Here is a 23,572-nt window from a genome sequence, read left to right as displayed (position 1 = left end):
CCATATGCCCACTCATAAGCATAGAGTATCCATATTACAAAACTAGGGGAAGATTGAATTTTGAGGAAAAATTCATAGTCCTTACTATAAAAATGAATGTAAAAAAATTTTGTATCATAAAATTTTATCTTTAAGATTTTACGTATTCTTTCTTTTTAAAATTTTGTTTATTTATTTGACAGACAGCAAGAGAGAGCAGAGGGAGCAAGCCATGCAGAGGGAGAAGCAGGCTCCCCAATGAGCAGGGAGTCCAAGGGGGGCTCAATCCCAGGACCCCGGGATCATGACCTGAGCCAAAGGCAGACACTTAACCAACTGAGCCACCCAGGCACATCTTATTTATTCATTTGAGAGAGTGAGAGAGAGCAGGAGGAGGGGAAGAAGGAGAATCACAAGCAGACTCCATACTCAACACGGGACGGATATGGGGCTCGACCTCAAAACCCTGAGATCATGACCTGAGCCAAAATCAAGAGTTAGATGTTCAGAGATTGCACGGAGCACTGGGTGTGGTGCAAAAACAATGAATACTGTTATGCTGAAAAGAAATAAAAAATTAAAAAAAAAAAGAAAAGAGTTAGATGTTTAACTGACTGAGCCACTCAGGTGCCCCCAGAGTTCAATTACCTTTAAAGGCACTTAAGTTGTCAAAATTAGAAATAAATTATGCTGTTTTATGTTACAGAAAGATAAGAATTCCAAAGTTCCAAAATTGCTAACTTCCAGTAATAACAAGAAACTCATAGTAGCAAATATTTTCAAACAAACCAAGAAAATAAAGGTGATATTTGAATAATGAATAAAAAAGTAATTGCTCTTTTAAATTTTCAGTATAAAAAGGGTGTTTTGAAAATAGATATTTTATTTTATTTTATTTAAAGACTGTATTTATTTACTTGACAGAGATCACAAGTAGGCAGAGAGGCAGGCAGAGAGAGAGGGGGAAGCAGGCTCCCTGCTGAGCAGAGAGCCCAACTGGGGGCTCGATCCCAGGACCCTGAGATCATGACCTGAGCCCAAGGCAGAGGCTTTAACCCAATGAGCCACCCAGGTGCCTCTCACCAAAAGTTCTTATTTAAACGATGAAACTGATAAATATTTGCTGGGTATACTGCAATTCCTTTTGAAACAGGTACACTTTTGGAGTAGCTCAGGGCTTTGGAATACTATGGAGACAGTGAGGCTCCCTCACTTCCAGTGGGAACAAAGTTCAAAGTGGTCTTCATGTCCAGCAATTAATAGCTATTATCAAAGTCCCTGAGCATTCCAAACTTGACTTCTCTGGAGGTTAAAGGAAACAATCTCATAAATATTGCCACAAAGGACACTGCTTTCGAAGGAATCAATGACCAAATCTCCAACACGGTTTAAAGGGATGCTCTCCCAAAGGATAATCTAGAAGAACTGACTTACAGATCTCCAACAACATTGGAAACCTAATAATTCTTAGTTTGATAAAGAAAACTCTGGCTTGGGCCAAATAATAATCCAGGCCCATCAAAGACTCTAAAATTTCCATTACTGACTACTGAACATCATTGAATCATTGGTCTACTGAAAAACTGATCATCTTTGTGAACTAAAATATAAGGCCACAAAGAGTGTTGACTTTGCTTGCCCCACCTGCCTGAAACACAATTCAAGAAGACCTCTCTTCACTGCTCCTACACACTTTAAACTACCCAGTATACCATTTGAGGTTTGGCAGATGGATTTTATACAGTTTACCCTGTCTTGTGGGTATAAACATGTCTTGGCAAAGGTTTGTGTGTGTGTGTGTGTTTTAAGATTTTATTTATTTATTTGACAGGCAGAGATCACAAGGAGGCAGAGAGGCAGGCAGAGAGAGAGAGAGAGAGAAGCAGGCTCCCTGCTGAGCAGAGAGCCCGATGCGGGACTCGATCCCAGGACCCTGAGATCATGACCTGAGCCGAAGGCAGCGGCTTAACCCACTGAGCCACCCAGGCGCCCCAGGTTTGTGTCTTTTAAAATATCATTCCTACTTGGGAATGCCCCTTACACTTCATAACCAGGGAACTCACTTCACCAGTCAAGTGCTTCAACAAGCCTGTGCTGTTTGGCCAGTCTAACCTTTACCCATAATCCGCAGGGTTAGCAGAAGACATTCTAGCATTAAGACTCAACTGGCAACATCTGTACGCTAGCCAAAAGCACTGCCATTGGTCATTCTGAACCTCAGTTCTACCCTTTTTGGAACTCATAAACTCTCACCTCTTGAGATAAAAGCTATTTAATTATCAATGAGTTAAGATACAATGCTTAAGATATAAACCTCAGATGAGAAATGCCTGAGAATTCTCCCTTCTACCCTTCCTTGTTACTCACATGTGACCTCAGTGGTTTCAGCCTGCACACTTTTCTTCCAACTGAGACATGACAATCAAGTAAGGTCCTTCTGGCACTAAAGGATGATATTACTTTAGTGTATGAAACCACTAAATAAAAAATCCTAACTCTTGATTAGCAATGCTTTCAAGCAAAGATCTTGATCAAGGGGAGTATGGATAATGTGAAAAATAAACAAAGGAAAGCTCATTAAAAAGGAGTCAAGAAACCCTGAAAGGGGAGCTCTTGTGCACCACCACCCACCTTAAGAAGCATACCTCACACACCCCAAAAGGAAGAAGCTTATTTAACCTAACCCAGCAGGAAGAAGGAAAAACTTCTTGCCCAGCAACAGCCTGGCCAATGAGAAACTGCCACAGTCAGCCAGTGAGAAGCTGTAATAGCCCCTTCAGCTTCCTCCTTTCCCCTCTAAAAGCAAGCCCCTCTCTCCTGTTCTCCAGACTTGTTATGGTTTTTTTTTGTGTGCTGAATTGCCATTCTCTGCTATTCCCAAATAAGCTTATTTTGCTGGCAGAATAGCTGGCTCTTTTTTCTAAAGTCAACATGCTTAAACAAGAAAATCTGAGAGGATGACTGACACAATTTATATTGTTTTATCTCAGCTTTGGTCATCTTAGGTTTCTACTAATGTCCTTTTATGGTGAAGGAAATTTGATAAAAGCAATAAATGAAACATATCTAGAGAAAGAGACACTTTTAGCAGTGAATGTACAAAATCATCTAGTTTTTAAACATGTCGCTTATTTTAACCATCAGAAGTACAAGCTACTTCCACAGTACAAGAAAGATCTCTCGTTTTACCTTACATACCCTAAAATGTTCCTAAATAACTTCTCATTTATAGTATAAAAATTTTTTTTAATAAGAGGTAAGCTAACATGAGAGTCTGCATTCTTGCATGATGGAAAGGGACTTGATTCTGCTTACCCCCTTTTGCGATTAGAGCACCTCCAAAAAAGGAGTGAAAACTACATTTCTAGGAGCATTGTAGGAAATGTATGCAAAGGAGCTACCAGTTCTATATGCAGTTTTATATGCAATCCTGGAGCTCCTGGATGGCTCAGTTGGCTAAACATCTGCCTTCAGCTCAGGTCATGATCCCAGAGGCGCAGGATCAAGCCCTACATCAGGCTCCCTGCTCAGAAGGGAGTCTGCTTCTCCCACTGCCCTTCACCCTGCTCACGTTCTCTCTCTCTCTCTTGCTCTCAAATAAATAAAATCTTAAAAAAAAAAAAAGAAGAAAGAAAGAAAAGAAGTGAAAAAAAGAAAAACCCAAAGTACAAATATTTGCTTTTTAAAAAATTGTTTATTTAATTTTATGAGGTAAGAGAAGATACAGATTAAAACATTCCATTTCAGGGGCACCTGGGTGGCTCAGTGGGTTAAAGCCTCTGCATTCAGCTCAGGTCATGATCCGAGGGTCCTGGGATAGAGCCCCGAGTTGGGCTCTTCGCTCCGCGGGGAGCCTGCTTCCTCCTCTCTCTCTGCCTACTTGTGATCTATTTCTCTGTCAAATAAATAAATAAAATCTTCTTAAATAAATAAATAACATTCCATTTCAGGCCCAACTTTGATTGAACTAACATATGTGTGTCTGCTTTTTTTCAAAGGGGTTAAGGAACACTGATTTGGACACCTTAATGCCTGGCTAATTTAAAAAGCTGTCTTAGCATAGTAACGCTGGGCCAACATGTCACAAAAAACATATAGCCAGAATAGCATTTAATAGGAAGAGTATTACTTTTTCATCTAGACTTTGAAGAACCTGGCAAAACCAGCAATCACGAATCCAAGTTCACTCTACCCTTCTCAGAGATGGCAGAAAAGGAGAAAAGCACTGACCTTCACAGGATGCCTAGTGGTGGGGGCTGGGAAGGGATGGGGGCGAAGTCTAGGACAGAGGAACAAGAGGAGAAAGCTCCTCTCCTTACGATGTACAGAGATCAAGGGGGGAAAAAAGAGAGAGATAAAAAAAGAGAGAGAAAGGCCTGGGCCAAGAGGTCTGGCCTGACACTTGACAGAGCCCTGGCCTCCCCAGAGTTGGGGGCATTCAGCTAAACCCTCCACTGCTAGAACTTTTACTGGGATCCAGGGTGCATTTATTCTAAGTAAAGGCGGCAACAATTGTTTTCACATTGTGTAGCTTTTGGAAAGGAGGCACATCTTCCTGGGAAGACACTCCAGCTGGAGAAACCATAAGATATATTCCCCTCAGTTTCTATCCTCCACCCACATTCCCCACTCCCTAAAGGGAAACAGAAACTAACTCTGTGGGATAGGAATAAAGGCACTCATACTGATTTACAGGTAAGAATCGGTCTTCCTATTTCACAGCTGATAAAACCAAATTGTCTTGCCAAAAGAAGTAACACTTCTGAAGTAAGGTTATAAGGTCAGCAAATTTATACTGTCGCTGTCAGACAATTTTTCCTTATTTGGGGGGTACTGTCAAACCCTTTAAAGTGGCTAATTTTAACTATTAATGTAATTCAATAAAAAGCATAGATATATTTGTAATTTTTCTCCAAAACGGTCCCACTGTCCCTACATAATCCAACACAACTAAACATAATTGAGTACACTGAGAAGAAAGAGAAAACTAAAACTTACTCTCTACCTAGAGAGTAAAGAATAAAGAGTACATAAATATGTTAATGCATTAAGGTATACCTTGGGCAGGTTACATCAGTGGAGCAGTAAGATAAGGATAATAATATTTCTATGTGCTTGAATAACTTTTGTGGCTAAAGAGGCTCCAAAGAATTCTAAATCCTCCCGCTGTCATCCAAACACAGATTGCCAATTAAAATTTTTCTAGCAGCTCAAGATGGGAAAACATTCAAGCTAAACATAATCCCATGCTCTATATTTATGCTTTCTAGGTGGAGGCATCATGGAAAGAGCTTTAATTTCGCTCAAACCCCTCAACGTAATCCTCTGCTTTCAGGTCATCTCCTCTCCCAATGGAGATATTTTTAGCAGCTCTTATTATTCCCACTCATTGTCTTATCTCTACTATCATCATTTCCTGAAGCAGGACAGAATTTCCTGATGCAGGAAAAACAAACACAAGCGTCCTGATACAAAAGGTGGATTATTATAAAGCTACCAGAGAACTGTAGACTTTCAAAGCCTTGAAAACTTTCTGATTTATTCTGATATACATCTTCTGATTAAGCAGACTGAAAAAGGTGTGTTGTCAGAAAAGCATCTGCACTGTAGACATAAATCAAATATAAATTAAATTCACTCTGAATGAAACATTACGTTTACTTTCATACAGTGTAAGTGAATTGTTCAAAACCCACCTTTTAGCATTTGGTACCTGATACTGAAGTCCCTTTAGAGTCCTATCTGTGCAGCACTGTACTAAGCACTGAAAACAGAAATGAAGACCCAGTGCACCCTCAGGAACAACACAGACTTAAAAGCAAATGAAGCAATGAAGGAAAGATAAAGAAGTGTTCTCAGGAGACATTATCGGGGAGGTGGTCTGTGTGTGGTGGTGCAAGGGGGGCTCCACTGTAAGAAAAGCCAGAGTCACTGCTTCAAAAATGAGTAAGGATTCTACAAGGTCAAGGGCAAGAGAAGGCCCACTGGTCAGAAAGAGGAGGATGCATGAAAGCCCTAAAAATAATTGATGAGCTGGGAGACTAGAGATGAGATCAGAAACTTGAACAAGGCATTCTTCCAGTTTTCCTTTACTTCCTCCAAGGTAGCTGGTGATCCTGATGTTTTGGGGTAGTTTTTAAAGGAAGGCAGGAGATCCCCTCAGGTTTCTGAGTGGAAAGCTTATTAAACCTGTTTGACTGAGTCGGTGGAAGGATGCAGTCTTCTCAACCTAGGACAGTTATGCCTCACCTCAGATGTAAGCGTACTTGGAGAACAGACGACACAGGGGATACAAAACATAACATACCAGAACCCAAGATCCTGTCATGACCATATTCATGATTCCACTATTAAAATGCAAATATGTGATACCGGAAAGGTCATATCAGTTCAGAGTAGGTAATCTCAGCAGGGACTGGCATCAGAATAGGATGGAAAAGAAGAGCAGGTAAGAGGGAGAATTACGTGAAGACATAGTAAGATAATTATGGGATTAAAAGGCACCAGAGATACCCTACCTATTTCAGTTTGCTGTGGACCACCTTTTCTCAACTAGCTCAGCTAATGCAGCATCAAACATTTTTTGAGCCATTCTGGATACATTTAATAAAATAATCTCCCACTATATGATACCAAACTAGCACCAGACCCAGAAAATCTCATAAAGGGGATGCCACCAAACCTTAAGAAGTGAAAGCCCCATAAAACAACAAGAGAAACCAAGAAAGCCTGATGTAAAATGCCATCTGAACTGTTCCAGAGTTTAGAAGAAACATAGGAAACCCAAAAATGTTATGAAGCAAATAACAACACTGAAATAGAACCCTGATGACCTGAGAAGAGATTCCTGAAAACAGGTAATCTGAAATAATCTGAAAACAGATTTCCTGAAAAGAGAAAACTTCAGACCAATCTCAAGTATAAAGATTAATACAAAAATCGTAATGAAAATATTAACAAGAAGAATTGGCAGCCAATTAAAAGAACACATGATGGAGGGGGATTTTTTTTTTTTTTAAGATTTTATTGATTTGAGAGAGAGAGAGACAGCGACAGAGAGCATAAGCAGGGAGGAGAGGGAGGAGCAAGCTCCCTGTTGAGCAAAGAGCCCAATGCGGGGCTCAATCCCAAGACCCTGAGATCATAACCTGAGCCAAAGGCAGGTCTTAACTGACTGAGCCACCCACATGCCCCTGAAGGGGGATTTATTACAGAAATTCAAGAAAAGTCCAGTGTTAGAAAAATCCACTATTATATTTCACAGGTCTAAAAGGAAAACCCACACAATCATCCCCATTGGAACAGAAAAAACATTGAGGAAAATTTTTCAGAAAACAATCTGGATCACAACATTCAATAAAGTAAGAATAGATGAGTCATAGACAGGGTCCTTTCAGGGAAGCAGAAAGCTCACCAGCTCATCAGAGGGAATGAGCTCAGCGGAGGGAATTTAATAAAGGGAATTGGTAAAACAGGTGTTGGAGGACTAGAACAGCAAAAAGAGGACACAGAGGTAACCACTGAGATAATAAATGCAGCTACCACCTCTAAGTTGAGGGGCAGGAAGAGGTTAGGTTACAACAGTGTGGTAGCTCAAAGGAGAGGCCCCACAAAGCACACTGCTTAGCTACCATTCTTCAGGAGCTCAGAGGAGGACAGTGCCTCTGGGTTGGGGCTCGCACCTCTGGGGAGGGACCACCGCCTGGCTTCTTCCAGCACCTATGAGGGGAAGTGATGAAGCTGGTTCTGGCTGTCTACAGAAAACACTAGAGGCTGTGGTAAGATACCTGGACTGGGAAACCTCTGACAGGAAGAGCGAGAGACCGGAAACTCTTCTCCCTCCTCTCACCCTCCAGCTCTCTCTAGTGCCCTCTATTGACAGATCCCAACAGGAAGCCGATGTCAAAAGCTCTAGGAGATGTAGTCTGCAGAATCTCATCCTAACTCCAGAGGCTATCATATACAAGGGCAAGGTGAAGCTGAAAACAGAAAATACATACATACATACATATATACATACATACATACATAACCAGCACAGATGGAGAGTTCTGAAACATAATAAAATGGTTTTATGTCAGGACACCTTGGTGGCTCAGTCGGTTAAGTGTCTGCCTTCAGCTCAGGTCATGATCTCAGGGTCCTGGGACGGAGTCCCGCATCCAGCTCCCCTACTTAGTGGGGAGTTTGCTTCTTCCTCTGCCCCTATTCACGCTCTCTTTCTTCTCTCAAATAAATAAATAAAATCTCTTTTAAAAAAATCTTTTTATGTCAACCTAAAACCCAACTTATGCTTACCAGGGAAATACCAAAGACTTTCTCAGTAAAGTGAGGCACCAGAAAATGATACCTACTCTTATTACTATTATTTGACATTTTGCTGGATGTCCTAGCGAAAAGAAACTTACCCATGAAAGAAATAGAAAATGCACAATAGGAAAGGAAGATGTACAATAATCTGTACTTGCAGATATGTTTATTGTTTTGTTTGTTTAAGATTTTATTTTTAAGTAATCTCTAAACCTATGTGGGGCTCCTACTTGCTGGGCTGAGATCAAGAGTCACATGCTCTAGTGACTGAGCCAGCCACGTGCCCCCAGATGATGTTTGTGTACCTGGAAAACCCAAGAGATTACACTGGAAAGTCCTACAGACATTAAAATAAGTAAGTTAGCAGATTAAAAGGTTAAGATAACAAAACCAATAGTTTTTATATATAGAAACTACAAACAGAAAATATAATAAAAAAAAAAACCCGCTTTTAATCACAACCAAAAAGATAAAATCTAGAAATAATCCTAACAAGAGATGTGGAACAGATACATGAAAAAGACTCTTTCACAAAAGAAGAATTTAAAATAGAAAAGCATACCAATTATTAGATAGGAAAACTCAAAATCACAAAGATTCAGTTCTCCTTTAACAAAATTCACGTTTAACATGGTCTCAATAAAAATACTAATTTTTAACTTAGAATTAGGTAGCCTGATTCTGATATTCATATAAAAGAGAAAAAAATAGTAATAGCCAAGCCAAAGAGCCTTCCAATAAGAGAAGACATATTAGGAAGCCTCAGTAATTAAAACAGACCATGATGGAGGGCCTTGTGATACTATTTATCAAAATTGAAATACTTGAAATGTTGACCCCATAATTCTTCTTTTGGGAGTTCATCTTATAGATACGTACATCTGCACACATGTGAAAAGACTATGGTTTTACATTTAAGCACTGTTTGTAATAAAAATTAGAAAATGTTCAAATGTCACCAATAATGGGATAGTTAGGTAAATTATATTTTACATCCAATAGGAAACTGGGTACCTATAAAAAGTAGAGCACTCTCTATAGAAGATGCTCCAAGATACATTAAGTGAATAAAACAATATGCAGAACAGTGTTTATTGTATGTTACTATGCATATAAAGAAGAAACACAAAATACATTTTTATTTCCTTGTACAAAGAAAAATAATAATGAAAGGATTCACAAGAAACTAAGAATAGTGGTTATGTTATGTAGCATTTCCTTAAATATGAGGGATAAGAATGGCATAAAGAATTCTCACTTTTTATAGGCCTGAATTTCTCATTTTTATAGGTTTTAATTTCTGAATCATGTGAATGTTTTACCTATGCAAAAACGAAACTAAAATTAAAATAAATAGGCAATAACAGCAAATACTGCCTAACTAAATCTTTAATTTCCACAAAGAAGAGATACCAGCATACACAAAGCTCTTCCTGTTACATTTTTCAGCTATCTCAATGTCATTATTAAAATTTCATGTGTAGGGGTGCCTGGGTGGCTCAGTGGTTTAAGCCTCTGCCTTTTGCTCAGGTCATGATCTCAAGGTCCTGGGATCGAGGCCCACATCGGGCTCTCTGCTTGGCAGGGAGCCTGCTTCCCCTTCTCTCTTTGCCTGCTTCTCTGCCTACTTGTGATCTCTGTCTGTCAAATGAATAAATAAAATCTTTTTAAATAAACAAATAAAATATCATGTGTAGAATCAAACAAACAAACAAATAATAACAAACCCAATTTACCCTTTGATTCTATGCACAAGTATAGTGACTTTCAGGAAAATGCAGGTATAGCCAAAGAAGAGAAAAAAAAGGGAACATCAGCACTAACGTCAAAGAATGACGAATTTCTTCTCAGATCATATAACTGTAAGATAAAGGAAAGAGGGGCAGTTCTGCAAAGGTAAGGGTAGATCTTAGTCAACTTGATTTTATTCTATTTAACCCTCTGACAGATGGGCCTCTCTCAGTCAGTTGGGTTCACTATTCTGGTTAGACTAAGCCCTTCAGAATCCATGGCCCAGAATAAGGGGCACTCCAGGCTCTGGTGGTTCCTGCGTGGATGAGGAAAACAGGTAAGGAAAGTGTGATGGTCTGCAGAACCTCTGACCCCATTTTGTCAATCTCAATACCCAGCCCAGGGCACTATGCTATAGCCTGGTTTGCAGGGTCCTGACCTTGGGATCTATTAATATGGCAGCAAAGGTATTAGACTCCAGCTGCTAGAAGGATTTAAAGCAACGGTTAACAACAATGAAGGGGTAGCCTTTTACGGGTGGCCCCTCCTCTGTACCAAATGTTATCGTGAAAGCACAAAAGAAATAAAATGTGCAGACGTCATATGAGAGACTTGGGTTTCAGGCCCAGAAATCACAACAGAAGATTAAAAAAAAAAAAATCCTTAGTTATAAAAAAATTAAAAATAAATTTCAAAAATCCTTAATTATAGGGGCACCTGGGTGGTTCAGTCATTAAGCAACTGCTTTCAGCTCAGGTCATGATCCCAGGATCCTGACCTAGTCCTGTACCGGGCTCCCTGCTTAGTGGGAAGCCTTGCTTCTCCCTCTCCCAGTCCCCCGCTTGTGTTCCCTCTCTTGCTGTCTCTCTATCAAATAAGTAAATAAAATCTTTTTTTTTTAATCCTTAATTATAGCTCTTGTTTTGTACAAGGTCTCAATGGACAGAGTTCCGGACTTCCATACATGTTCCTTGATTTTGCTTTCCTTTGCTTTCATTCTATATGTAATAAAAGACGACAGATGGGCTTAAAATCAGTGAGTATCCATTTGAGGGTAAGAATCGACTCTTGCCTCTTGTAATTTTTTTATATCTTTGCCTGAAATTAGCTGTATCACCATCATTAGTAGTCATTGTCCCAATGTCTGTTCATTTATACAAAAAGATACAGAAAGGGCAATAAAATATCCAAATAATTGCAAATGCCACTGAACAAGGACAGTAATGATGCTGAAACTGGTTACAGGCAGGCAGCTCTCAAAATATTCCTTTGTTCTGATTGAATGACATAATCTAAAATCCTGGCATGAAAACCTGTTGAGAGATGGCATTAATACACTATATGAAAGGGAAGGTTATACACACAGTCAGAAATCTGCACAGGCAAACAAGCCCTTCTATTGTGGAATTCAAATTTCAGATACTTCCTGCTGCCTCCTTGTCAGTCTTTTATAAACCTGGAATGAATTAAGTTGAAGTGATTATCCTCTAATTACATCTAGCTGCATTCTTCAGTATGGAAATGACATCCTGATGGGATGGGAACATGTATGGAACTTTGGGGAAGAAAGGCAAAGGGATTTTAGAAGCTGAGAGGAACTGAAGGGTAGGGCAAGCCCAGGAAATAAAATACCCTGAAGAAAGTGTTCTGGGAAGTCAATCAACCGGCATGAGAGCCCCTAGAGGAACAGAAGAATGGGAGAGAGGGAAGAGGAGGAACAGCAGAACCAAATTTCAACTACTCTGCATTTTCTAAATATGTCCTACGGATTCCAATGATTTTACCCACTTAAGCCCATTCATCCCTTCATCAAATATTTACCACACATCAAATATTTAACAAATAGTGAGTAAGGACCCATTCTGTGCCATATCCCTCACAAGGCTGTAGAGAAAAGATAAAAACTACAGCTGAACCTTGAACCACGTGGGCTTGAACTGCACAGGTCCAGTTACACAAATGCTTTTTTAAAGATTTTATTTATTTATTTGAGGGAGAAAGTACACACGAGTGGGGATGTGTTGTTGCCTCCCTCTCCTTTTATTTTTCCCTTTGCTTGTTTGTTTCTTACATTCCACATACAACTGAAAGCATATGGTATTTGTCTTTCTCTGACTGACTTATTTCGCTTAGCATAAACTCTCTAGCTCCATCTATGTTGTTGCAAATGGCAAGATTTCATTCTTTTTGATGGCTGAGTAGTAGTCCATTGTGTACATATACCACATCTTCTGAATCCATCCATCAATTGAGACACTTGGGCTCTTTCCATAATTTGGCTATTGTAGATATGCTACTATAGGATCCATGCTCTGCATTAGTACTTTTGTATTCTTTGGGTAAATACCTATTAGTGCCACTGCTGGGTCAGGAAGTAGTTCTGTTATTTATTGAGGAACCTCTATACTGTTCTCCAGAGTAGCTGCACCAATTTGCACTCCTACCAACACTGCAAGAGAGTTGCCCTTTGTCCACATCTTCGCCAACATCTGTTTTCTTGTGTTGTTGATTTCAGCCATTCTGACAGGTCACACAGATTTTTTTTTATATAAATACAGTACTGTAAATGTATTTTCTCTTCCTTGAATTTCTTTCTTTTTTTTTAAACTATGCAAAACTTTATTAACCTTGTTTCAAACTTTATTCCCTGGCCTCTTCAGCTTAATTAGCTACAAAGAATAAATTGTACGTAAGTAAAAACTGAAAAGAGCTGCAGTGTCCAAAGGCCTTTGGCTTAAAAATATTAGACATCCAAATTTTATCAGATCCAGGAACAAAATTTTTAAAAAGCAGTCATAACATAAAATAGCAGCTCCCAGTAACTTCCTCAAATTGTATCTTCTTTAGAAGTTGACTCCAATCAGTTTTCTTCACCCTTGGAAGCTTCATCCAAATTCTCCATAAGATCTGAAGCTTCATCATCATCCTCCTCTCCAGTAGCAAGTGCTGCTTTTCTGTCCACAGACTGTGTTGGCAGAGCTTCAGCCAGTCTCCTTCAACTAGTCAGACTGTCTGCATTGGGTTGGTTGAAGATACTGGGTAACATTTCTGTCGGCTGCTTTGTCTCAGCATGGTCTGTACTGGTGGAAATAGTCACCCCCAGGGATGCCTGAACTTTGGGGTTGTTAAAGTGGATCGCTCTTCTGGTTTGCAAACATACTCACTTTTTTGATACTAGAGATACTGTTTATCCCTAACTTCTTTAAGGAGAACTGAAGTTTTATTTTTTTTTAATCATCTGCTATACCCTTTCTATGAACCACCTTCTTTTGGTGAGAGTTCCTTTCCCACCAATGCATGTTTGTGCTTGCAGTTTGGTGAGTTTCTCCTGCTTCATGATCGTTTCTTTCGTGTTGTTGGAGTGGAAATAGGGGACGAGGGTTGATACTCAGGGGGTGTCAGGCAGACCAGCTGAGATGAGGTGCACACATGCGGGGATGCAAGATGGTAGCTAGAGGGAAGCCAGGAGTTTTTCCTTGAATTTTCTTACTAACATGTTCTTTTCTGTAGCTTACGTTACTGTAAGGATTGTGCATATAATACATATACATAAAAAATATTAATCTAGGGGCACCTGGGTGGCTCGGTGGGTTAAAGCCTCTGCCTTCAGCTCAGGTCATGATCCCAGGGTCCTGGGATCGAGCCCCACATCGGGCTCTCTGCTCGGCGGGGAGCCTGCTTCCTCCTCTCTCTCTCTCTCTGCCTGCCTCTCTGCCTACTTATGATCTCTGTCTGTCAAATAAATAAATAAAATCTTTAAAAAAAAATATTAATCTACTATTTATGTTCTCAGTAAGGCTGCCAGTCAACAGTAGGCTATTAGAAGTTAAGTTCTGGGGGAAGTAAAAAATTATGCATGGATTTTCAACTGGGGTGAGGTCAGCACCCCTAACCCCCTCATTGTTCAAGGGTCAGCTGCACATATCACCTGCCTTGGGAAGACAGATGTATAAATCCCTGTATCTGGTGCCCTCATCCAGTCACAGAGAGGAGAATGTTTGAGATGATCAAGGAAGGACTGTGAGATAAAGGAAGATAAAGGAAGAAAAGAGGGGATGTTTCATCTTCATTTTTGTTTTTTTTTTTTAAAGATTTTTTGTTATTTATTTGACAGAGAGAGAAAGACACAGTGAGAGAGAGAACACAAGCAGGGGGAGTGAGAGAGGAAGAAGCAGGCTTCCTGCCCAGCAGGGAGCCCAATGCGGGGCTGGATCCCAGGATGCCGGGATCATGACCCGGGGAGCTGAAGGCAGACGCTCAGCAACTGAGCCACCTAAGCCCCCCTCATCTTCGTTTTTAAGTATGAGTGGGAGTTTGCCACACACATACACACACACACACACACACACACACAAAGAGTAGAGGAATTCCAGCACTGGAGGTAGTAGGAAAACACAGAGGGTACAGTGAACATGGAACAACTAGGCCTTGTTTGAGTTTTTAACGCATGCATTAGAAGTAAGGTGGAGCTAAGACTGAGAAAGGTATACTAATTCTGTAAGCAATGCCATTAAGCAAAAGGAGTAGAAGATCAGATCTGATTATGGATAGCTTACTCTGCCAACAATACAATAAAAGGTAAACTACAAGCCAGAGCCAAGGAGACCTGATAACAGTCTTTTTTTTTTTTTTTAAGATTTTATTTATTCATTTGACAGAGAGAGATCACAAGTAGACAGAGAGGCAGGCAGAGAGAGAGAGGGAAGCAGGCTCCCTGCTGAGCAGAGAGCCCGATGTGGGACTTGATCCCAGGACCCCGAGATCATGACCTGAGCTGAAGGCAGCGGCTTAACCCACTGAGCCACCCAGGCGCCTGATAACAGTCTATTTTAAGAGCCAGTTCCTCTACTACCTCTGGCTTATGAGCTTTATATTTGTCACTATTATGTTTTATTTCATTAGAGGCTACTCATCTTTTGTGCTATTGCCCTGACCAAGTGACTATACAACTCATCCCCCAAACAGGTGCATTTTTAAGAGTGAATGGGAGCACTAATCAGACAGGATGTTAAAACAATAGGCATAAACTCAAATTCTCCCTGGGAAATAAGGCGATAAAATCTGTCCATCACTGGGGGTTGTTAGCATAACCCATATTTTGAGCCTAGGAAAAATGACAACTCTTGACTTCCTGTTTAGTTTTTGTTTTTTAAATTACTTTTTGATGAGCTCTGAGTTTACAAATTCTAGCATGTTGGCTGTAAATGGTTCATCTCAGCTGGGGCCAGCTTAATAATTTGGTGATCGACAGCCCACCAGTGCATTTCACTGTGACTATAATGGATATAGTCAAAAAGAAAAGATCACCCTTTTTCTAACATCCTGGCTGGTTGCCCTCTGCAACTGAGATGTCTCCAGGCTGGCCCTTCCAACTTCAGTTAACATGTACTCAGGAAACACAAATTAATTTGAATATTAATCTTTAAAATCATACTTAGGAAAGTATATTTTCTTATAGAAAAAATATCATATTCTAAAACCAAATATTGATATTCACTAAAAGATTTTCCTACTGTTTCTTTGAACAAGAGAGATAATAAAGAGTTATCTAAATATATCTAAAAAGAATTGTTTTTTTAGTTTTCTGGATTACTCCCATACACTCTCCCTATCAGCTGGCAGTATCTTTCTGTTTTTCTAAGCTACACACACTAGTTCAGCTTTAATTAAAAGGCCTGTTGCCATAGTTTCTCAGAGAACAGCTCAAGGCATGCTTGAGTCCGTTATTTTCTTGAGGTTTCTAGAGAAATTATAATGTAGCAGTAGCCAAAATTTCCTAATTTTACCTCTCATCCAGGACAGCATATGATTCAAACATATAGCTAGATACTCTGAATATCTTAAGGGAATCTAAACAACTAGGAATGTTATTAAAATGCAACCTTTGGTTTCTTCTGTTCTGCCACATCAGTAACGTAACCAGCGGCTGCATCTTCCTCAAAGAGCAGACCAAGGGGGAATTCAGCCCCTCAGTCTGCATCTGACTGTGTCTGGGGAAAACACCAGCACATGTTTCTTTCTATTAATAATGGAGAAAATGCACTGTGTTTACAAGTTATAATAACCATACTGTTTCATATTTCCTAATAACTCAGAAATATAAATTCCAATATGCTTAAAAAAGGAGATCTCAGAAAATAGATTAAATATTGGAAATCCACTTCTTCAAGAATTTCAAGAATTAAAAAGTGGAGCTCAGGGATCTTTATGCTTAAAGCTAAAACTTGATTCCTTCTGAACCCCACCCTGCTTTCAGACAGCAATTCTATCTCTAAGTCCCAGAGAGCAAGCTCAAAGTAACCACTCTGAGCTTTCAAGGTTAAAGAAGGTGAATAAACATGTGATCCCCATGAACCTTAGAAAAAGCAAATGGCAGTTCAGCTTGTTCAGACTCGGCCCCACTGTTCTGCTGCTAGATAGCCGGAAGCACGGACTGTGCAGGTCAAAGGCCCAGGGTTGGAATGTAGCTCTGGCAACAACCACTGTCTGACCTTGGGCAAGTGATTAAATGAGATAGGACAAATGTAAAGACAAGAGAGCTCTCAAAAAATGGCAGCTATTAGCATTTCCCCATAACTAGGTCATCTCTGGGGCAGGATATAGGGCAGGAGGAGATTTCACTATTTCCAGAAGAGCCTAAAATCACCCTGCTTCCTTCGACTATCAATTTAAGAGCTCGTATAAACTACTCTATTACTGATTTTTTTTCAACGTATATACTACACAAATATTTGACTTCCTCATTCTCTATCACCAACCTTCCTTTTATTTTTTTTTTAAGATTTTATTTATTTATTTGACAGAGAGAAATCACAAGTAGATGGAGAGGCAGACAGAGAGAGAGAGGGAAGCAGGCTCCCTGCTGAGCAGAGAGCCCGATGCGGGACTCGATCCCAGCACCCTGAGATCATGACCTGAGCCGAAGGCAGCGGCTTAACCCACTGAGCCACCCAGGCGCCCACCAACCTTCCTTTTATTTATTCTCTCTCTCTCTCTCTCTTTTTTTTTTTTTTCCTGTACAAGACAAACAGAGTCTAAAAAGTTTTTGAGAGATACTAGGGCCATATTTCCAATCAGGAGAATAGAGAAATCAAAGATTTCCTATGCATGTTAGATTTATAGGTATTGGCTAATGAAAAAATGCATGGTGAATGAATGAAGTCTCCATTCTGTCGTAGCCATGTGTGCCTTTATCTTTCAATCAATAGGTTTGCATATTTTAAAAATCACATATAATATTTTCACTGATTCTCAGAACATCCTGTAAAAAGACAGAATAGGTATTGCTATTTCTGGTTTATCAAAGGAGAAAGTGAGCCTTACCAATATTAAGTGACTTACCCAAGTTAAGCTAAAAAACAGGACTTGACTTCAGGTCTTTTGACAACTAAGTCAGGGTTATTTCCACTCTATCCCTCTCACTGCAGCATGGTAAAGGCAAGCTGAGAAGCAACGCCCCAGGTAGTTTTTGTAGCCCCACATAGACGTACTTCTTCACTATTAAACAAACCTGAGACACTTCAACCTCTATGCTGCAGTAAAAGATCTGAGTCTGAGCTAGAATTTCCAGTTGTAGACTATGGCTTGGGAATGACTTTATGAATTACCATTTCTCCAAGTATTACCAATAATAACAGGAATTTATCTTCATCTCACATCTGAACCATGGTGGGAACTAAAGCTCAACCCACCCTGCCAAAGGCATTACCCAGCACAAATTTTCACCTGGTAGAGATTTTCAAAAAACGACGCCAATCCTAACTAGACAAAGATATCTGGTCATCTTACTGCAGAATTCCTTAACTGACATCTATCTCTGCATGAAGAGGGCCTCCACAGGCATTTGAAAGTATGCAAGAATATATGTCTATGTACCCCTAATATTTCTAGAGAGATAGACCATAGATTTCATAAGATTCTGACAATATCCCCCAAAGGTTGAGATACCATAGGAAGACTTCAGAACAGTAGAAATAAACCTCATTATTATAAATTAATTTTTAAACTTTTAAAGTTTCTTTTTGTATTGCAAATTTCTATTATAGTGCATCACTTTTTAAAAGCTAGACAGTTTCACCAGATCTTCCCAAATATATTTGGAATTTCTCTGGAATGTCCCTATGGCAGCTTTTAAAACAAGAGGCAGGGGCACCTGGGTGGCCCAGTCTTTAAGCGGCTGCCTTCAGCTCAGGTCATGATCCCAGGGTCCTGGGATGGAGCCCCACATTAGGCTCCTGGCTTGGGGGGAAGCCTGCTTCTCCCTCTCCCACCTCCCTGCCTGTGTTCCCTCTCTCACTGTGTGTGTCTCTCTCTCTGGCAAATAAATAAATAAATAAATAAATAAGTCTTTTAAATAACTAAATAAATCTTTTAAATAAATGCAAAAAACAAAACAAGCAGCAGTTACACTCTGTATCAGTCTGAAATATTTGAGAATGCCTGCTTCCTCCTTCATGCAGCTCATTGCAAGGTAGGTAGTGGCAGGAATTTATTTACTAAATGTTTGTTAATAATTCTCCAAAGTTGTTCAGTTAGTTATTTAAAACTTGTTAATGGTCTACCACCTCATTCTTAATGTGAGAATTCTTTTCTCTTTGTAAATAACAGGATAAAATGTGTACTTTTTTCTCCAAAATCTGCAGGTAGTTCTTTAATCCCAGTCTATTTAGTTTTCAGAAATTAGAAGGAAGTCCAGAATAGCCATCAAACTGGAAAATGATGAGACTGATCAGAAAAGAAAAGAAAACATTTCCAAAGGAAACATACTAACACATTAGGTTACTAAAAGTATAATGATGAAATAAATGGAATCTTCAGTGTTGCATGAGTTATATGCAGAATACATGTCACTACCAGCATCATCCAAGACGGCAAAATGCTACAAGATTTCTCAAAATGTAGATAAATAAAAAGAGAAAAGCAATGGGCTCAAGATGGAGAGAGGATAGACCACTTAAAACAGATCATGGTGGGCCACCTGGGTGGTTCAATTGGTTGAACATCCAACTCCTGGTTTCAGCTCCCATCATGAACTCATGGGCTGTGGGATCAAGCCCCAGAGTCGGACTCCGCACTCAGCAGGTAGTCTGCTTGAAGAGTCTCCCTCTACCCCTACTCCCCACTTGCACTCCTCCCACAACTGCCCTCTCCAAAATAAATCAATAAAATCTTTTAAAAAATAAACAAAAACCAATCACGGCTCTGGGTACAGTAAGGTAGAATAAGTGTATGTCTCCCACTGAACACATATATACAACTGAACAGAATACACTGAGCAAATTGCTCTCTGAAGACTCTGAGAAGCAACTAATAGCAAGGGGTTTGACATGAAAAGGCCAGAATTTGAAGCACCACCAAATCAATCGTGAGTTTGCCATTTTTGGTCTTCAGTATCCCCCAGACTAAATGCAACACAGCATCACAGTCCAAAACCCAGACCTGGGTACTGAGGCTCAGACAGAGAGAATTCTAAGAGAAGGTCCTTTCAGACTTGAGTGAGAAAGGGAGTGTAGAAATCCCCCATTTTTTCTTCTGAGTTCTTCAGAGCCCCAGCCCTTCAAGCAATCCCACAGGCAGTGACATTAGAAGTCCCAACAGTATAGGAACCAAAACTCTTAGGAAGGAAACCTTCCTCTCTGATCCCAAGAGAGTGGGGTCATCTCTCACCACTATAATATATACCCTATGTTTTCCTGCCACCTAGCCCTGGATGCAAGCATAGTCACAGAGGTATGCAACAGAACAAAACAATGAAAGCCCCAACTTTCTGCCTAGCCATAAGAAAAAAGAAATCTGAGGGGCGCCTGTGTGACTCAGCTGGTTAAGCACCTGCCTTCGGCTCAGGTCATGATTCCAGGGTCCTGGGATCGAGCCCTGCATTGGGCTCTGTGCTCAGCAGAGAGCCTGCTTCTCTCTCTCCCTCTGACTGCTGCTCTGCTTACTTGTGCTCTCTCTCTATCTCTCTGTCAAATAAATAAATAAAATCTTTTAAAAAAAGAAAAAGAAAAAAGAAATCTGAAAGTACTATTAAACCAACAAATTAAACAATTTAGATGAAATGAACAAATCCGTAGAAAGATACAAATAATAAAACTAACTCAAGAAGAAATAGAAAATCCGGGCGCCTGGGTGGCTCAGTGGGTTAAGCCGCTGCCTTCGGCTCAGGTCATGATCTCAGGGTGCTGGGATCGAGTCCCACATCGGGCTCTCTGCTCAGCAGGGAGCCTGCTTCCCTCTCTCTCTCTCCGCCTGCCTCTCTGTCTACTTGTGATTTCTCTCTGTCAAATAAATAAATAAAATCTTAAAAAAAAAAAAAAAAAAAAAAAAAAAAGAAGAAATAGAAAATCCAAATAGGCATATAAAAAGTAAAGAAATTAAATACTTAAACTTTAAATTAGTAACTTAAAATATTCCCACAAAGAAAACACCAGCCCCATATGGCTCCATTGATGAGCCCTATTAATACTTAGAATACCAATAATGCATATCCTCATAAAATAAAGAAAAACTCAAAATGGATCATAGATTACATAAGAACCAGAACTAGAAAATTTCTAGGAAAAAAAAATTTTTTTTCATGACCTTGAATGTGGCAGAGTTCTTAGACATGATACCATAAAGGGAAACAATTGATAAGTTAGACTTAATGAAAAACATAAAAGTTTACACTTAAAAAGATACTATTAAGTGGGACTCCTGGGTAGCTCACTTGGTTAAGCATCTCCCTTTGGCTCAGGTCATGATCCCAAGGTCCTGGGATGGAGTCCTGCATCAGCCTCCTTGCTCAGCAGGGAGCCTGTTTCTCCCTCTGCCCCCCTTGCTTGTGTGAGCCCTCTCTCTCTCAAATAAATAAATGTTTTTTTCTAAAGATACCATTAATGAATACCATAAATGAAAAGACAAACCACAGACCATAAGTAAACATTCATATATCCCATGCTGTTAAAGATGAAGGGAAGGAGGATATGAAACTCCTAAGTATATCTGGAAAGCAATCTGCCCCCAGAAGTGGTAGTGATGTTCCACAGAAAAAAGTAAAACTTGTTGCTGATGAAGATGAAGATGATGATGATGATGATGATGATTTTGATGATGAAAGTACTAAAGGGAATGTCCCAATAAAGAAATCTGTATGAGATACCCCAGCCAAAAAAAGCACAAAAATCAATCCAGAATGGTAAAGACTCAAGACCATTAATACTAAGATCAAAAGGTCAAGAATTCTTCCAAAAACAAGGGGGAAAAAACCTTAAAACACGGAAAGGACCTAGTTCCACAGAAGACATTACAGCAAAATGCAAACGAAAAGAGAAAAAGGTGTTTAACTTCCCTAAGTGGAAGCCAAAGTCATCATTTACGTGAAGAATTGCTCTGGATGACTGACCAAGTGACTTATTCAAGATCTCTGGCAGTGGAGAGGTTTCTGTAAAAATCGAAGCAGTTTGTTAAAATTTTCCCATCTTATTTCATTGCTGTAAAAGTTTCTACCTGGCCGTCCTTTTTACAAGGCAGAGTAAAAATTTCCCTAATGTGTCTGTTAAATATAGTCCAGGTTCCATTGCCAAGACTGTGTTGTCCAAAAACGCCTGTTTGATTTTTAGAGATGGGACCCCACCCTTTACTTGGTTTTAAGTAAGTGTGGAATGTTACAACAGGATATAGTAGTAGTCCTTGTCTGACAAATGGAAATGGTGGGAGACAAAAATATCCATATAAAATAAACTCAGGGGGCGCCTGGGTGGCTCAGTGGGTTAAAGCCTCTGCCTTTCGGCTCAGATCATGATCTCAGGGTCCTGGGATCAAGCCCGGCATCTGGCTCTCTGCTAAGCAGGGAGTCTGTTTCCCCACCCCACCCCCCGCCTGCCTCTCTGACTACTTGTGATTTCTGTCTGTCAAATAAATAAATAAAATCTAAAAATAAATAAATAAAATAAACTCAGTATTTTCACAAAATAAAAATTAAAATGGCCAATGATTTGAACCATTTGAACATGAAAAGATGCTCAAAGTCATGAGGCATAAAAAAAAAAAGTCCTGGGGCGCCTGTGTGGCTCAGTGGGTTAAGCCGCTGCCTTCGGCTCAGGTCATGATCTCAGGGTGCTGGGATCGAGTCCCGCATCGGACTCTCTCTGCCTGCTCCCCTCTCTCTCTCTGCCTGCCTCTCCATCTACTTGTGATTTCTCTCTGTCAAATAAATAAATAAAATCTTTAAAAAAAAAAAAAAAAAGTCCTGAGGCATTAGAGAAATCCAAATTAAAATTACAGAATACCACTTTAGACCCATTAGAATGGCTATAATTAAAAAGACAATAACAAGTACTTCCAAAGACGTGAAGAAACTAGAACACTAATACACTGATTAAATTGTACAGCCACTCTGGAAAACAGTTTGACAATTTCTTTAAAAATCAAACATACACTTACCACATAAACAAAAAAAGAAATATTTACCCAAGATAAATGAAAACATATGTCCACACAAAGATTTTAAGCAAATATCCATAGCAGCATTATTTATAACAGCTAAAAACTGGGGAGAAAAATGCAAAGTCCATTAACTGGTGAATGGGTAAGCAAAGTGCTCCATATTCAGAGAATGGAAGGCTATTCAGCAATAAAAATGAACAAACGACTGATAAGCGCTACAATACGGATAAACTGCAAAAACATCAGGTCACAGGAAAAAAGCCAGATACGAAAAGACTACTAACTATATGATTCCACTTATATTTAATGTCCAGAAAAGGCAAATCAAGAGATACTGAAAGTTGATTTGTGGTTTTGTGAGGTAAGGGGTGGGAACCAGAATTAAAAGTAAAAAGGCATACAAAATCTATCTGGGGCAATAGAAAAATACCCTAAAACTGGTAGTTATACGTCAAAAAACGGAAAAATTAAATCAGGGCTAGAAATTTCAGGGGAAAGTAATTTCCATATATATGAAATCCAAGATGTTGGGAAAAACTGTCCAGGGAAAACAACAGAAAAAGCTTAAAATGAGTGTTTTTAAGGAGAGTAGTATCAGCACACCAGAGATAAGTCAAAAGATTTTCTATGGTAGATTGCAAATGTGGCCACAATACTTTCAACTCCTCCTGTTATGACTCTATTCCCCCCACACCTATGACTAACTGTGGCCAAAACAACATGTAAGCAGAGACATTGTACTTATAAGTTCAGGACCTAACCCACAGAAGTCTCACTTATTCCATTCTTGCTGCTTTTGGAACCCAAATCTAGCCACAAGTAAACCAACCTGGGTTGCCTTGCTGCAAGAGGAGAGACCTGTAAAGGAAAACAGAGTTTGCCTGAGGCTGACCAAAGACACATGAGGGAGTTCCAGCTGTGATAAGCCAAGCCTGACTCACACCAGAACAGCTGCCCAACTGGGCACAGCCCAAGATGCCAATCCCCAGAATCGTGAGCTAAATAGTTAATGTTTCAAGTAATTTGTTACAAAGAAGAAGCTAATTGATATACTAAAAAAGAACACACATGACTGCTGGATTACACAATGAACCAAATGACTGGGCTCTATGAAGATGTCCAATAA

The 23,572-nt window shown here is 39.7% G+C and overlaps 1 protein-coding gene and 1 pseudogene across 12 annotated transcripts in view; one reads left to right on the top strand and one right to left on the bottom strand.

Moving 5' to 3' along the window:
• Positions 1 to 23,572, bottom strand: part of DST (dystonin) — a 472,092-nt gene that overhangs the window by 434,037 nt on the left and 14,483 nt on the right. The gene's annotated exons all lie outside the window — the stretch shown is intronic.
• Positions 10,345 to 21,651, top strand: LOC132018490 (nucleophosmin-like; annotated as a pseudogene).

This window comes from Mustela nigripes, chromosome 5, assembly GCF_022355385.1.
Source record: "Mustela nigripes isolate SB6536 chromosome 5, MUSNIG.SB6536, whole genome shotgun sequence".
NCBI classification, from domain to species: domain Eukaryota; kingdom Metazoa; phylum Chordata; class Mammalia; order Carnivora; family Mustelidae; genus Mustela; species Mustela nigripes.
Note: the sequence above shows the minus strand (reverse complement) of the source record. Positions and strands in the feature narration are given on the sequence as shown.